The sequence below is a fragment of the Manis pentadactyla genome, chromosome 2 (genome assembly GCF_030020395.1).
Source record: "Manis pentadactyla isolate mManPen7 chromosome 2, mManPen7.hap1, whole genome shotgun sequence".
In the NCBI taxonomy this organism is placed as follows: domain Eukaryota; kingdom Metazoa; phylum Chordata; class Mammalia; order Pholidota; family Manidae; genus Manis; species Manis pentadactyla.
This window is the reverse complement of record NC_080020.1, coordinates 72,448,446-72,465,094: the sequence shown is the minus strand read 5'-3', so window position 1 is coordinate 72,465,094 and position 16,649 is coordinate 72,448,446. Positions and strand designations below refer to the sequence as shown.

The window sequence follows — 16,649 nt, the reverse complement described above, 5'->3', positions numbered from 1 at the left end:
GAGCATCTTTTCATGTGTCTGTTGGCCATCTGTATTTCTGTTTTGGAGAACTGTCTGTTCAGTTCCTCTGCCCATTTTTAAATTAGGTTATTTGTTCTTTGTTTGTTGAGGCGTGTTAGCTCTTTATATATTCTGGACGTCAAGCCTTTATCAGATGTGTCATTTTCAAATATATTCTCCCATACAGTAGGGTTCCTTTTTGTTCTATTGATGGTGTCTTTTGCTGTACAGAAGCTTGTCAGTTAAATATAGTCCCACTTGTTCATTTTTGCTGTTGTTTTCCTTGCCCGGGGAGATATGTTCAAGAAGAGGTCACTCATGTTTATGTCTAAGAGGTTTTTGCCTATGTATTCTTCCAAGAGTTTAATGGTGTCATGACTTACATTCAGGTCTTTGATCCATTTTGAGTTTACTTTTGTATATGGGGTTAGACAATGGTCCAGTTTCATTCTCCTACATGTAGCTGTCCAGTTTTGCAGGCACCATCTGTTGAAGAGACTGTCATTTCGCCATTGTATGTCTATGGCTCCTTTATCAAATATTAGTTGACCATATAAGTCTGGGTTAATGTCTGGATTCTCTAGTCTGTTCCATTGGTTCGGGGCTCTGTTCTTGTGCCAGTACCAAATTGTCTTGATTACTATGGCTTTATAGTAGAGCTTGAAGTTGGGGAGTGAGATCCCCCCTACTTTATTCTTCTTTCTCAGGATTGCTTTGGCTATTCGGGGTCTTTGGTGTTTCCATATGAATTTTTGAATTATTTGTTCCAGTTCATTGAAGAATGTTGCTGGTAGTTTCATAGGGATAGCATCAAATCTGCATATTGCTTTGGGCAGGATGGCCATTTTGACGATATTAATTCTTCCTAGCCACGAGCATGGGATGAGTTTCCATCTGTTAGTGTCCCCTTTAATTTCTCTTACGAGTGACTTGTAGTTTTCAGAGTATAAGTCTTTCACTTCTTTGGTTAGGTTTATTCCTAGGTATTTTTTTTTTGATGCAATTGTGAATGGAGTTGTTCTCCTGATTTCTCTTTCTGTTGGTTCATTGTTAGTGTATAGGAAAGCCAGAGATTTCTGTGTGTTAATTTTGTATCCTGCAACTTTGCTGTATTCCGATATCAGTTCTAGTAGTTTTGGAGTGGAGTCTTTAGGGTTTTTTATGTACAGTATCATGTCATCTGCAAATAGTGACAGTTTAACTTCTTCTTTACCAATCTGGAGTCCTTGTATTTTTTTGTTTTGTCTGATTGCCGTGGCTAGGACCTCCAGTACTATGTTAAATAACAGTGGGGAGAGTGGGCATCCCTATCTAGTTCCCGAACTCAGAGGAAATGCTTTCAGCTTCTCGCTGTTCAATATAATGTTGGCTGTGGGTTTATCATAGATGGCCTTTATTATGTTGAGGTACTTGCCTTCTATTCCCATTTTGCTGAGAGTTTTTATCATGAATGGACGTTGAACTTTGTCAAATGCTTTTTCAGCATCTATGGAGATGATCATGTGGTTTTTGTCTTTCTTTTTGTTGTTGTGGTGGATGATGTTGATGGACTTTCGAATGTTGTACCATCCTTGCATCCCTGGGATGAATCCCACTTGGTCATGGTGTATGATCCTTTTGATGTATTTTTGAATTCGGTTTGCTAATATTTTGTTGAGTATTTTTGCATCTACATTCATCAGGGATATTGGTCTGTAGTTTTCTTTTTTGGTGGGGTCTTTGCCTGGTTTTGGTATTAGGGTGATGTTAGCTTTATAGAATGAGTTTGGGAGTATCCCATCCTCCTCTATTTTTTGGAAAACTTTAAGGAGAATGGGTATTATGTCTTCCCTGTATGTCTGATAAAATTCCGAGGTAAATCCATCTGGCCCAGGGGTTTTGTTCTTTGGTTGTTTTTTGATTACTGGTTCAATTTCATTGCTAGTAATTGGTCTGCTTAGATATTCTGTTTCTTTCTGGGTCAGTCTTGGAAGGTTGTATTTTTCTAGGAAGTTGTCCATTTCTCCTAGGTTTCCCAGCTTGTTAGCATATAGGTTTTCATAGTATTCTCTAATAATTCTTTGTATTTCTGTGGGGTCCGTCATGATTTTTCCTTTCTCGTTTCTGATACTGTTGATTTGTGTTGACTCTCTTTTCCTCTTAATAAGTCTGGCTAGAGGCTTATCTATTTTGTTTATTTTCTCGAAGAACCAGCTCTTGGTTGTATTGATTTTTGCTATTGTTTTATTCTTCTCAATTTTATTTATTTCTTCTCTGATCTTTATTATGTCCCTCCTTCTGCTGACCTTAGGCCTCATTTGTTCTTCTTTTTCCAATTTCGATAATTGTGACATTAGACCATTCATTTGGGATTGTTCTTCCTTTTTTAAATATGCTTGGATTGCTATATACTTTCCTTTTAAGAGTGCTTTTCCTGTGTCGCACAGAAGTTAGGGTTTAGTGTTGTTGTCATTTGTTTCCATATATTGCTGAATCTCCATTTTAATTTGGTCATTGATCCATTGATTATTTAGGAGCGTGTTGTTAAGCCTCCATGTGTTTGTGAGCCTCTTTGCTTTCTTTGTACAGTTTATTTCTAGTTTTATGCCTTTGTGGTCTGAAAAGTTGGTTGGTAGGATTTCAATCTTTTGGAATTTTCTGAGGCTCTTTTTGTGGCCTAGTATGTGGTCTATTCTGGAGAATGTTCCATGTGCGCTTGAGAAGAATGTATATCCTGTTGCTTTTGGATGTAGAGTTCTATAGATGTCTATTAGGTCCATCTGCTCTACTGTGTTGTTCAGTGCTTCCGTGTCCTTACTTATTTTCTGCCCAGTGGATCTATCCTTTGGGGTGAGTAGTGTGTTGAAGTCTCCTAGAATGAATACATTGCAGTCTATTTCCCCCTTTAGTTCTGTTAGTATTTGTTTCACATATGCTGGTGGTCCTGTGTTGGGTGCATATATATTTAGAATGGTTATATCCTCTTGTTGGACTGAGCCCTTTATCATTATGTAGTGTCCTTCTTTATCTCTTGTTACTTTCTTTGTTTTGAAGTCTATTTTGTCTGATATTAGTACTGCAACCCCTGCTTTCTTCTCGCTCTTGTTTGCCTGAAAGATGTTTTTCCATCCCTTGACTTTTAGTCTGTACATGTCTTTGGGTTTGAGGTGAGTTTCTTGTAACCGGCATATAGATGGGTCTTGCTTTTTCATCCATTCTATTACTGTGTGTCTTTTGATTGGTGCATTCAGTCTATTAACATTTAGGGTGAGTATTGAAAGATATGTACTTATTGCCATTGCAGGCTTTAAATTCGTGGTTACCAAAGGTTCAAGGTTAGCCTCTTTAGTATCTTACTGCCTAACTTAGCTCGCCTATTGAGCTGTTATATACACTGTCTGGAGATTCTTTTCTTCTCTCCCTTCTTATTCCTCCTCCTCCATTCTTCATATGTTGGTTGTTTTGTGCTGTGCTCTTTCTAGGAGTGCTCCCATCTACAGCAGTCCCTGTAAGATGTTCTGTAGAGGTGGTTTGTGGGAAGCAAATTCCCTCAGCTTTTGTTTGTCTGGGAATTGTTTAATCCCACCATCATATTTGAATGATAGTCGTGCTGGATACAGTATCCTTGGTTCAAGGCCCTTCTGTTTCATTGCATTAAATATATCCTGCCATTCTCTTCTGGCCTGTAGGGTTTCTGTCGAGAAGTCTGATGTTAGCCTGATGGGTTTTCCTTTATAGGTGACCTTTTTCTCTCTAGCTGCCTTTAAAACTCTTCCTTGTCCTTGATCTTTGCCATTTTAATTATTATGTGTCTTGGTGTTGTCCTCCTTGGATCCTTTCTGTTGGGGGTTCTGTGTATTTCAGTGGTCTGTTCGATTATTTCCTCCCCCAGTTTGGGGAAGTTTACAGCAATTATTTCTTCCAAGACACTTTCCATCCCTTTTCCTCTCTCTTCATCTTCTGGTACCCCTATAATAAAGATATTGTTCCTTTTGGATTGGTCACACAGTTCTCTTAATATTGTTTCATTCCTGGAGATCCTTTTATCTCTCTCTATGTCAGCTTCTATGCGTTCCTGTTCTCTGGTTTCAATTCCATCAATGGCCTCTTGCATCGTATCCATTCTGCTTATAAACCCTTCTAGTTTCATTTCTGTAATCTCCTTTGTGGCATCTGTGATCTCCCTCCGGACTTCATCCCATATCTCTTGCGTATTTCTCTGCATCTCTGTCAGCATGTTTATGATTTTTGTTTTGAATTCTTTGTCAGGAAGACTGGTTAGGTCTGTCTCCTTCTCTGGTGTTGTCTCTGTGATCTTTGTCAGCCTGTAGCTTTGCCTTTTCATGGTGATAGGAATAGTTTGCAGAGCTGGGACAAGTGACGGCTGGAAGAACTTCCCTTCTTGTTGGTTTGTGGCCCTCCTCTCCTGGGAGAACAGCGACCTCTAGTGGCTTGTGCTGGGCAGCTGCGTGCAGACAGGGCTTCTGCTTCCTGCCCGGCTGCTATGGAGTTTATCTCTGCTGGTGCTGTGCTGCTCCAAAGTGGTGGAGTCGCGTTGGAGGGGGAGGGGCTGGGAGGCTATTAATCTCCGTAAGGGGCCTCCCTACTCCCTGCAGCCTGGGGGATTAGGGTGCACAGAGATCCCGGGATTCCCTACCTCTGGATTAAGTGTCCGGCCCTGCCCCTTTAAGACTTCCAAAAAGCACCCGCCAAAACAAAACGACCACTCACACACAAAAAAAAAGAATTTAAAAATTAAATAAATAAATAAATAAATAAATAATGGCCGCTCATTTTTCTTTATTCTCCAGCACAAGCCTCAGGTATCTGCTCACCAGTCTTGCTGCCCTGTTTCCCTAGTATTGGGGTCCCTATCTCTTTAAGACTTCCAAAAAGCGCTCACCAAAACAAAACAGCAAAAAAAAGAAAAATGGCCACTCGCTTTTCTTATGTACTCCAGTGCCATGCCCCCAGTACTCGCTCACTGTTCTTGCTGCCATGTTTTCCTAGTATCCAGGGCCCCCTGCACACGCACTGTGTCTGCACTCTGGCCCGGATGGCTGGGGCTGGGTGTTCGGCAGTCCTGGGCTCCGTCTCCCTCCCGCTCTGCCTACTCTTCCCCCGCCGGGAGCTGGGGGGAGGGGCGCTCGGGTCCCGCCGGGCCGGGGCTTGTATCTTACCCCCTTTATGAGGCACTGGGTTCTCGCAGGTGTGGATGTGGTCTGGATGTTTTCCTGTGTTCTCTGGTCTTTATTCTAGGAAGAGTGGTCTTTGTTATATTTTCATAGATATATGTGGTTTTGGGAGGAGATTTCCGCTGCTCTACTCACGCTGCCATCTTGGCTCCCAGCCCAAAACTTACTTTTCAAACATGTTTATTTCACTTAAAAAATTTTAAGTTAACTTAAAGACAAAAAATTAAGTAAAACTTGGTGCAATGAATACCACAGTGTAAATATGGCATAAAGGCTGTAGTTATTGATACGGTAAAAATCATGAAGCTGCTGTGAGAATGACTGCAGCACAGGGAGCCTGAGACTAAGGCCCTCACTGGACAGATGGGAAACCCAAAGCCTTGACATCTTCTATTTGAATCACTTTTTTAAAAATGACTAGTTCCAATCATCTCCTTCAAAATGGTCTTTTTCCCATCACTTTTTGAACCATATACATTTAAGTTCAACCTTAAAAAACAGTAAAACTTGTTCCTTCATTCCCAGAACTGAAGGAAAATTAAACCAGGAATTTCAGGAAAATTAAACCAGATTTGTGAGACATGAGTTAGTTAAGGAGGAAAGTGGAAAACAATTCTCCAGTGTAAAAATTAAGTTTAAATTCAAAGCTAAACTACTGGTGTTTTTTTCTCTTTTGAGGCTGGTTTGCCTAAGTAAATCAAAATGTATTTTGTTTCAAGTTTACAAGTCTTAAGTACTTGGAAACACAGCAAGACTAATTTTCTAACCAATAATTTTTTTTTAAACATGTACAGGAGTTCACTGAAATACAAATCTAAAATGCTACTAGAAAAAAGGTTTAAATTAAGGGGGAATTATGTGTCTTGCAAATCTTAAAAATAGTATAATTAAACTTGCAGTCTGAGAAAAGAAGCCTAGAGATTTTCGTGAACTCCAAAGATCTTGACAAAAAGTGTTTCTTCAAGGCCTGAGAGGCATGTAGGAGGAACATCCTTCTCCTGACAGACACTCATGTTCCCCAAAGGTACTGGCCACTCCAGACGAGTAGACATTCTGGAGGACAAGGAACCAAATTTAAATATGACACAATGGTCACTGGATTATTGGCTTTTAAAAAATAAATAAATAAAAGCTTTCCTCTTATCATCTTTTCCACTTGTTATCTATTAACTGAAGCCTAGCTCTCTTTGGGGGAGTGGAGGAGGAGAAGCAAAGGACAGAAGAGTCAAGTTGGTTAATCAGATGACTGGGCATTAAGATTTATGCTGTATATAGAAAGAAGTGAAACAGGGTAAGGCATTTAATATATTTAAAAATTCCAGCCAGATGAGAACTAATTCCTTAACCTTGCTCTGCCTCAGTTTCCTTTATTCAAACAATGGGACTAATAGCATCTGTGCTATTGGGTTCTCTAAAGAAATAACCACAGCTATTAATGATGTGTAAAAGCCCAAGGGCTGAAATGGAAAATAATTAGGCAGATTCTCCTAATGTCTAAATAGAGTCAAGGTTGTAAGCTAGGAATGGAGGAAATTTATACATTTCCAAGTAACTAATACTCTCCCATATTGAGGGTTCCCATTTTCAGACCTACGCTTTGGCTCTGACATTTTTATTCCCTATTGTGAGAGTCTGGTTGAAAAGCCATTAAGAAGTTTCAATCTCTGGGGGATTCCAGGGATGCTTATTCCATGCGCACCATGGGCCCCATGGAAGGGGGTCTGCTGGGCATGGCTCATCAGAGAAAGGAGACTATGGTGCACCCTCTTAGATTTTCTTCGAAGAATTCATAAGCAGACTTGTTTCTGGGGCAGAATATCCCAGGAGAGCACAAATGACAGCCATTTCAACTGGAGATCACTTGTGAACCATTTTTACAAGGGCCTGGAATTCATCCTTACAGCTCCTTGACTCACTCATGAGACTGCCATTCATCCAGGAGCACCGTGTCATGCACCCCACACCACTCAGCAATCCATCGCAGGAGCCCAATCTTTATAAACTTCTCTCCTGTAATCTCCCATGAAAAAGGGAGTAGGCCAGAAGCAGCTCCGTGCGTGAAGATTCCACGATACTTCCACAATCCATGCCAGTGTCGGTCAGTTTCGTTAATGTGACCCACAAGTGATATTTATGACTGCTCTTGCTTAGGAGGCTCAAGTGTTTTACACGTCCTGAAAATCTCGGGTTTCATCAGTGAGGAATCAAACACAAAGCGCTATTTACTTGTTTATCAATACAAAGCCATCCACAGTTGTGTCATCACTGGAACAGATTCCAGTACTCAGCCTCCCATTCAGCTGTTTCTCCTATGGTGCAATTCCCAGCAGTGTTCTCTAGCTTAGCTTTCGTCCTTCCCAAGTGAGTTCAGAAAGGATTGTTATCTCAGGTCTGTTTACCCTCATCACTTAGGAAGGGTGTCACAAGGATCCCATTTGCAGATGAGGGAACTGAGTCTCGAGGAGAGTGAAGGATACACCTCAGCTGATGAAGGGGTGGCCAGCTTCATTAGCTATGTAAAGTATTGATTCCTTCTGGTAAAAAGAAAATCACTTAGCTTTGCTTGTGGAATTTCTAACCCACAGGTCTCCCATCTTTCCTGTCAATCTTCCTTACTAGCCTATTATTTGATTCTCACATTATTCAGCTGAACTGAAGTCACCTGGCAGATTTTTGCCATATCCCTTCCCCAAGAGCACATATACCTTTGTCCTTTAACCAATCACAGAAGAATTTTCTTATTTTCTATTATCCTCTGCTTAAAGGGAGCTTTGAATAATTCTTCAAAGGAAGTCACTATCAATTGCAACTTAAATAATTCACTTGTAAAAAATTTAAAATTTGTAGGGAGATATTATAAATTGAAAACATTATTTGATCCTTTGGTTTCATTATATTTGCTTGAGGAAATGACCAGCAGCTTAAAATATGTTCTAATGTTGACCCCTCAGATATATAATCCCTAAGAAAAGAGTGAAGATCTTAGACTTGTTTTGAACTTGGTTTTGCCAAGACAAATGTCTTTACTTTGTATACATTTTTCTCTTCTTCATCAGTGGTACAAGCAGCTAATTATAATCAAATAGTCCAGGACCATGAAAGTTAAATTAGCTTGAATAATAATGTGTTTGATTTTTTGCCCACTCTGAAAGGACAAGGATGTGACCTCCCCAAGTAAGGCCAAAGGGGAAATTTTTCTTTCTTTCATACCTCCTTGAAGAGTGGTTTCTTTAATAATAATAAAAAATATTAAATTTTAAGGTGACCTCTTCTTCATGGCTTAATTCTACATTCCATTCTAGGGAGAAGGAGTTGAAATCTCTGAAAAGTGGTTGCACTTATTAATTATTTACATTCAACATAATGTTTGTTGAATACCTAACATGTACTAGTCAGATATTCTACACAATGTTAGGTGGACATGTAGATGAATAAGACACAGGCCTTAGAGTTTGACCCAGGAGAAGTGTCATGCAAGAAAAATTTATTGCAAACACATGTTTTAATAGTGAAATTGGGAAAGATTTCATAAAGGAGATCACACTGGATATGGTCCCCAAAGACTGAGTTCCTGTCTTGGAGGAGGCAAGAACATTCCATATAGAGGGAACAATTATGCAGAAATGAAGAAGTATAAAAGTTGGAGATTTTAAGCTCAAAAGGTAAATATCTCAAAAACTCAAATTTGAAGTCAAAGTTCCTCATAAAGATTTTCTCTCCTCCAGTCCTTTAAGAAGTCTAATTTGTTAAGATAGCGATATTTTATCTAACTCAGTGTTTAGTTGCTTCGATGACCAGACTAAGTCTTTTCACAATATCCTTCCTCCACAATCTTTGGTGAGCCAGAAAGGTGCCAATGGAGAAGTGAGCTGACATTATGAGCCCTGAATGGGAACAGACTGGTCACTTTCTCCAAAACACAGATGCTCCTGAAAGAGCATGTTGTAAGATGGTTGAGCACTGCAGTATAGATGTTGATACAAAAGTGCGTGGAATCAGTTAGTGAAACCTAGGGCTAGTGAATCTAAACCTTGGGGCTGGGAGTAGGTTTTTAAATTTGTAAGAATCATATATGTGATGCAGGGAGGCAATGATATGAAAGTGGAGGCCAATGTTCTTTTGAAAATGATTATGCAGGGTAGTGTGGTTTCACAGAAGGACTCTTTATGCCAGGAGACATTTTGGCATGGTATGAGGTCATTGTACATTTTTAAAAAGCATTAAAATTATGTTTTTCACTTTACTTATGATAACTTACCTTTAGGTGATCAAATATCACTGTACAGTATATCATCTACTTGAGGTATCTCTATGCACTCATTCAAACTGATTATATGGAGGAGACTCTTAGGTGCTCCTCCTAAGGAAGGAAGGAAGGAAGGAAGGATGGAAGGAGGGAAGGAGGGAGGGAGGGAGGGAGGAATGAGAAAAGAAAGAAAAAAGGCCATAATAACTGCCTTTCCATTGTGAGATTGGGAAGAATGTGTTAATGTGACAAAAGGCAGTCTGAGGACTTTATGAACCATGTTCACGTTTGAGAGGTACTATAGCAACAGAAATGGTTAAAGCTCAATATTAAGAGAAATCTTTCATTGGAAATTACACTCAATATGTCATCTGAAACCTCTCTCTTTTAGAATGTATAAACTTTTTTCTCATAGAATTCAGGATCAGTAAATCATCACATCTTCAATAGTCTGGAAATCTCAGCATGCCATAGAAGTAGGAGTCCAAGAACATGACTAAAAAAAACAAAACTTCAATCCTCAGCTCCCTTGAACAAAGCTAAAGAATCTGCTGCCTACCCCTCCTTCTCCAGCCATACCTATCAAAGTAATTCATCAGAATTAGTGTTCTTTTTGATGAGGCAATAATGAGCTGACATCTAATTTTACTATATATCATAAGTAAATTATTAGTTCATGCTGGAACAAAGAGGATGGCCCTTGCCACTGATATTTGATTAGCCTTATATGATATAAGGACCGTCCATAGGCTATGTAGGATTCTCATGGGCCTCCAGGGACTCTTGGATCACAGCTTGAGTACAACTGCTCCACTGCAGTTTATGCTGGTGTCTTCTTGGATGGTATGTGTCTAGGATGTATAAAATGGAAAGTCCATGTTTCTAGTAAGGTCAGAAATGGAAACCTTGAGGTGTGCAACTTTCAGGAAAATTTCAGAAAAACTTCAAGTTAACATATTCATACTTATTCAGTAGATTACTTGGAAATGATTTATGATCAGAATAGGGTTTTTTTTTAATGTGTAGGAAGTTGCTTTTTTTTTTCTGTGATATTCAGCATTCCATATACCCACACTTTTATCAAAGATGCTTAATCATTTTTTGGTTTACTTTTCAAGAAGGCTGAAATGAGTTTGGGCTTTCTATGACTTTGGTAAATAAATATGCAATAGAGGGAAAGTCCACCTCATTTTAAATTTGCATTTTTTTCCAGAGAGAGCATATTTACCAGTCTCTACTCCAAAATTTTTGTCATCACGGCAATAGTCTGGTTGGGCACATTAATAAACCACACACACCTGCTTCCATGCACATCCTCCCTGCCATGACATGAAGTTTAAGAGTTTGTCATTCTGATCGCCACTGGTTGAAATTCTGATTTCAAAAAGCAATGAAACAAATTGAGGAATCCTTAGATTTTACTTCATCCAAGCACTCAGCTAGAGAGAGGAGCTTAATTTGAAAAATGGTGGAAATATGGACTAGATTTCCTATCTAGGAGGAAGACTTATAGCATGAATAAGATACCAAGGAATGAACCAATAGGGGACTGTGTGTGATTGCTTTAAAAGGGGAAAAATATTCTACAGGCCTCATGAGCCATTATTTCAAATGCTTGTGTAAATATGGTTTAGTTCATCATCACCTTTTCCAATTATGTTTATGTTCAGCTCCAAAGTACGACATCCGCTTCCTTGTCTGAAATGCCACCAACCGAACTAGCATTTTCATTAATACAAACAATGTTTACAGTGCCCAGAAATGATGAGAGGAATATAGGAGCCTTTTGTTACTTGTAAATTAAACATACCTCAAATAGGTGCCCTATTAGCTCTAGCTTAGCTTTTTGGACAAAGCCATTTAAAATATTACATTTTTTTATTTTTAGGTTCTTCATGAAATTTTCCTCTTTCTATAATAATTATTATCATTCTGTAGATAAAACAATATTATCTTTTTTCTAAAAATACAACTTGCACAACTAATAGATTAGGAATTAAATTATAGCTTTTTAAGTTGGAATAGAGTTGATATACAATATTGTACTGGTTTCCAATGTAAAACATAGTGACTTGATAATTATATCCATTACTAGATGCTTGCCACAGAAAGTGTAGTTCCCCTGTTACCATACCACAATATTATAATATTTTTGGTTGTATTCTATATGTTATAGTTCCATTCCTATGACTAACAATTTACAATTTGCAGTCTATACCTCTGTCCCCTTCACCTATTTCACCCTCCTTTCCCACTCCCCTTCCTATGGTAAACAACAGTCTGTTGTCCATAGTTATGGGTCTATTTCTTTTTTTTGTTTGTTTTGTTTTTTAGATTCCACATGTAAGTGAAATCATATGGTATTTGTCTTTCTCTGCCTGGCTTATTCACTTAGCATAATACCCTTAGGCCCATCCATGTTGTCCCAAATGACAAGATTTCCTTGTTTGTTATGGCTGATTAATACTCCATTGTGATTATGTACCACTTCTCTATCAATTCTTCTATTGATGGGCATTTGGGTTGCCTCCATATCTTTGCTATTGCAAATAATGCTGCAGTGAACATAGGTGTGTGTTTAGCTTTCAAATCAGCGATTTTCTCTTCTTTGGGCCAATTCCTAGAAGTGGAATTGCTGAGTTGTATGGTATTTCTATTTTTAGAATTTTGAGGAACCTCCATATTGTTTTCTACAGTGGCTGGCCCAATTTACATTCTAATTATAGTTTCTGAAATAAAAATTTATTTTTCAGGTCAGTTATGGACCCACTAAATAATTAGAAACATGTCTATAGCTTTGTTTGTACTAAAGTTTTATTCTTAGATAACTATAAAATATTTTTACTGCATTAAATATTTAAGCAAGGCATTATTGTATAGCAGTAAAGAGCAAGGTCTTGGAGAAGACTTGTGAGTTTGAATCCTAGCTTCACTAATTATCTGCATGAATTTGGGAAGTTGCTGGTCCTCTTTGTGTCAGTTTCCTCATCTGTAAAACGGGGATAATAATAGATCCTATCTCAGAGGTTTATTGTGATTAAATTAGTAAATATTTGTTAGAAAAAACAGTGAAATAAAAATGTTTACTCTTGCTAATATCACATTTCACAGTCTTAAACAGGGGTTCAAGAAGGAATATAATGACAAATACATAATGTTTGCCTCAACCAAACAGAAAGAAGACTTTGCAAGTGCTAGGCTGTGAAGGACACCTTTACATTTTTGGTCCACTTCAGGAACCAGAATATTACCTATAAATATGATTACGTCTTCCTGATTCATGCGTCTTTGGGTTGCTCATATCCAGCTGCCCTGCTTCTAATAGCACAAGAAACACACCAGGTGTCTTTGGAGTAAATGATGGTTACTGCTCTGCTAGTTCTCAGTTTAATATTCCTAGTTGATTCCTTAGCAGCACTTGTAAAGCATGTAGGAAGGAAAGGTTTTATGGTGCAATATACTAGTTTAAAGATATTGGTCTGGTCTTACGTCTTGAAGTCATAGGTTAGAAGGGGAGAACCATGTACTTTTGAATCTGAACTGGTGATCTAGACGAGTGCCAGCACCTGTTAAATAACCCAGAGCTATCCCAGCTTTTAAACTGATTACTCACTGCTTGTTTGAAAGCAGACATTAAGGGGGAGAAAAGGGACACATTGAAAACTAGGAATGATCTAAAGACTTTCAGGCAATCACTCTAATACTCATCCAACCTGCTCAGGCAAGAAGGGCTTTATTGAACCCACATGTTTTCACAATGCCTTCTCAGAAGACATCCTGTTAAAAAAATCCTTATTCAGCAAAAAGCATTTTCAATAATGGAAGGCAGAGGGCCAAAGAGGGTGACTATTCAATGTCCTCACCCCTTCCTTTGTTCTTTTTTCACTGAAATTCAAGCAAAGCAGCACAAAGACTAGAATGTGGCAACGTGGTGGTCAGAATCTTGGACTAGGCCACAGAGTCAGGCTGTGGGTCCGAGGTCTGCCGCTTCAGAAGGCCATTCTCTTTCTGAATTTCAGCATCTATTCATATGAACAGGTAGTAATATCCATCTCACAGAAATGTTGTTAAATGAGACCTTTGTATGTTATGATAGTAATATTGGACATTATTATGTTTTTATTAGCATTAAGTAATTTTGATGATATAGATCTGAATAATTGAATTTAGATGTATGATTTCCTTGACTTTTTTTTCTCTTTTCCAGAAATTCATAATCTGCGTGTTTTCTGAGATGTGGTACATGGAATTCAGAGAGCTCCAACATTGGAATATGAGTGATCTGAAGCAAAACTCTGGTTATGTAACCCTGAATTCACTTACCAGTTCATGCCAGCCAAGTCTCTGACCCTTGGTTTTCCTTTTCATGGGACCGAGCTAATGACATTCATTTCACAGGGTTGTGGAGAGGATTAGTTCTCATGTATAAAGTGCCCCAAATAGTGAAGAGTTCCCAGCAAACAATCATTATAGGATATTTCTTATTGTTTGTTTTTTCTCCCTTTTTCATGCTTTCTTATTACTATCCACAATAGGGGTTGCCTCTCTTCACAATTGCTGTGTAAGTGTCTTACCAATGGGTTTCAGCCCCGAGCAAGTTCACTATGGATTCAATGTGACCAAAGAAGTTGACAGCAAAACGTTCTTTGGGGTGAAAGGGTTTATTATCCGCTTGTTCTCCAGCGGTAGGTCGAACACTAGCGTCTCTGCCTCTGCCCAGAGCACTGGGCTGAGCTCTCTATATAGTGCAATAATAGCTTATTGCCTAAAAGGTGTGGAAGCGGCAGCCCAGGAACATCCAGTTACATCATCAGGTGCTTTAAGTTCAGTGAGGATCCTGGCCATAGGAACCCCAACTTCCCTATAGTCCACCCCTCCGGGATTCTTGCCTTATAATCTACACTCTTTTGATCTTCCACAATGGTCCCTGTGCGAAAAAGCTGGAGCACTGTAACCAGGTTCCACAATAGCAACAGAAGATAACAACAACTTAGAGATAATAAAAATTAAGATATAGCAAGATTTTGATACAGGTAACAAAAATTATAATAATCCTCAAGCCAGAGAAGGTTCCAGTCCACAAAGACTTTAGGAGTGATAAGACACATGTTTTAATGTCACCAACATAGGTAAATCTTGTCCACCAGGTAGGATGCATGAAAGAGAGTGGTCCTGTGATAGGACTGTAGCAGGAAGGGGGTCCCTTCCAGGTCTAGTTTACCATACTTTTACTCCTTTCCCCGTGGGGGTCCCTGAAGGGTCTATATATAGTGCTACTGGAGGGGCATGCACTGGTCATAATGATAAAACAAAACTCCCCGGTAAGATGCTCTTACCTTCTGGCCATTCAGGATATACTACTGTGACATTTGGCAGCCACTCTGCTGTTATTCCAGGAATACACAGGAGGCCAGCTTCCAGGCCTTGTCCCCAAGGTGCCAGGAGAGCCAGCCATCGTTGGTCCATGTGTCAAAAGGTCCAAGGCCACGTCCATTCAATGGAGTCTCCAGGGTTAAGTGCAGTTGGTGCTGGCAGCAAAATGTCATTCTGGTGGCCAAACCTTGGCTTCAGTCTCTCCTAAGTCTGCTACTGTATGTGTCACCTCGCTTATGGGATGCCCTACGTAAGGGGAAAGAATGGCCACTCGAGACCCAAAGAGGGATGTAGGAGCCATTTGAAGCACAATATTTCTCATCCCAGTAGTGAAAATCTCTTCATCTGTGCCATTATTCTCTGGACTATAGATGGCATTTCTTATGCCTAGCTCTAATAACATCTGTTGGAGTTCAGCATATGTCTGCCATCTAACAGGAGAGGATGGTAGATCATCCGGATTGGGCCACACAGCATGAAGTGCAGCCATAAGCCAATGGAGAAGGGGATGACTCCCTGGGGTCTGATGTGCATTTTGTAATCGCTGCCTCAAGGCAGACTGCACTGTCAGGGAAGCCAGCTTTCCCATCTCTGATCCCGATAGAAAATTCCATCCACCCCTAAGTCCCACAGATGCTGGAGCCAAGCTGATATTGACTCTGAGGGCTTCTGCTTAAACCGGGAGCCCAAATCCACCAGCTCAGCCTGAGTATAGGGGCGGAGCATAGAGTGCTCCATGACCTGGGGAGGGGGCTGTTCCTCTTCTTGGGGAACTTTCAGCTGCTGGGTCTTTATTTTCTTTACAACCACTGGGCATGCTTTCAATACAGGAGGCCAGTGCCTCTGGCACCACCCCTTCATCCTGCTCCAGCTCCTCCATTTCTGAGGCTGATGGCATTTTTCTCTCCCCTCCCCCGAGTGCCTCCTCAGCTACAACCTTTACCTTTTCTACTGTGCCTCGCAGCAATGCTAACCTCAGTCTTCAGAAGCTCTCTTATCCTCAGCTCAATGCTTTGCAGCTGATGTTCTCCTGCCACCTCCACCTGTGCTTCCCTCAGGAGTTCATCATTTTCCTTGATGGCCTCTTCCTCCTTCAGAACACCTGGCAGCACTGCTGTCTCATCTCCAATGGCACCTTGCTGCCGGTGCTCTTGTGCTGCCTCCTCTCGTATCAATGCCATCTCCTTCTTCAGGGAATCCACAGAAGTTTGCATCTCGCATTTTTGTGCCACCTCCTCTCGCATCAATGCCACTTCCCTCCTCAGGGAATCCACAGAAGTTTATAGCTCGTGTTCTCATGCCGCCATTTCTTGGGTCTCTTCTGTAGACCTTTTTAATACCATGAGAAGCAGCCAGCCCACAGTCCCCACTGCCTCACAGGCACTCTTTCTCAAAGGATCTGCTTACTATATGAAGGGCCACCCCTACTGCCTCAGGTGTCACCTCCACTTGCCTCCAGTCCTGGGGTGGGGCCCAGTCCTCTAGGAGGCAAGCCACCTCAGACCACATACCCACTGGGGAATGATCCACTGTCTCCCCATTCACAGGGGCAGCCTGCTGAAGCACCCCTCCCATAAGGGCAGCCTGTCTTATTCCTTGGTCAACAATGAACCCTGCCAACTTTTCGCCAATTGTCTTGCCAATGGGTTTCAGCCCCGGGCAAGTTCACTATAGATTCAATGTGACCAAAGAAATCGACAGCAAAATGTTCTCTGGGGTGAAAAGATTTATTACCCGGTTTGTTCTCCCAGCACTAGCTCGAACACCAGCGTCTCTGCCTCCTCTCAGAGCACTGGGCTGAGCTCTCTATGTAGCACAATAATAGCTTATTGCCTAAAGGTGTGGAAGCAGTAGCC

General features: G+C 40.3%; 1 long non-coding RNA gene across 1 annotated transcript in view; it reads left to right on the top strand.

The window, feature by feature from the left end:
* Positions 1-14,410, top strand: part of LOC118932347 (uncharacterized) — a 41,987-nt gene extending 27,577 nt beyond the window's left edge. The window contains exon 3 of the long non-coding RNA XR_005032726.2: positions 13,628-14,410. This is a non-coding gene — a long non-coding RNA (uncharacterized LOC118932347). The remainder of the gene's footprint in view (positions 1-13,627) is intronic.
* Positions 14,411-16,649: the final 2,239 nt, after the last annotated feature.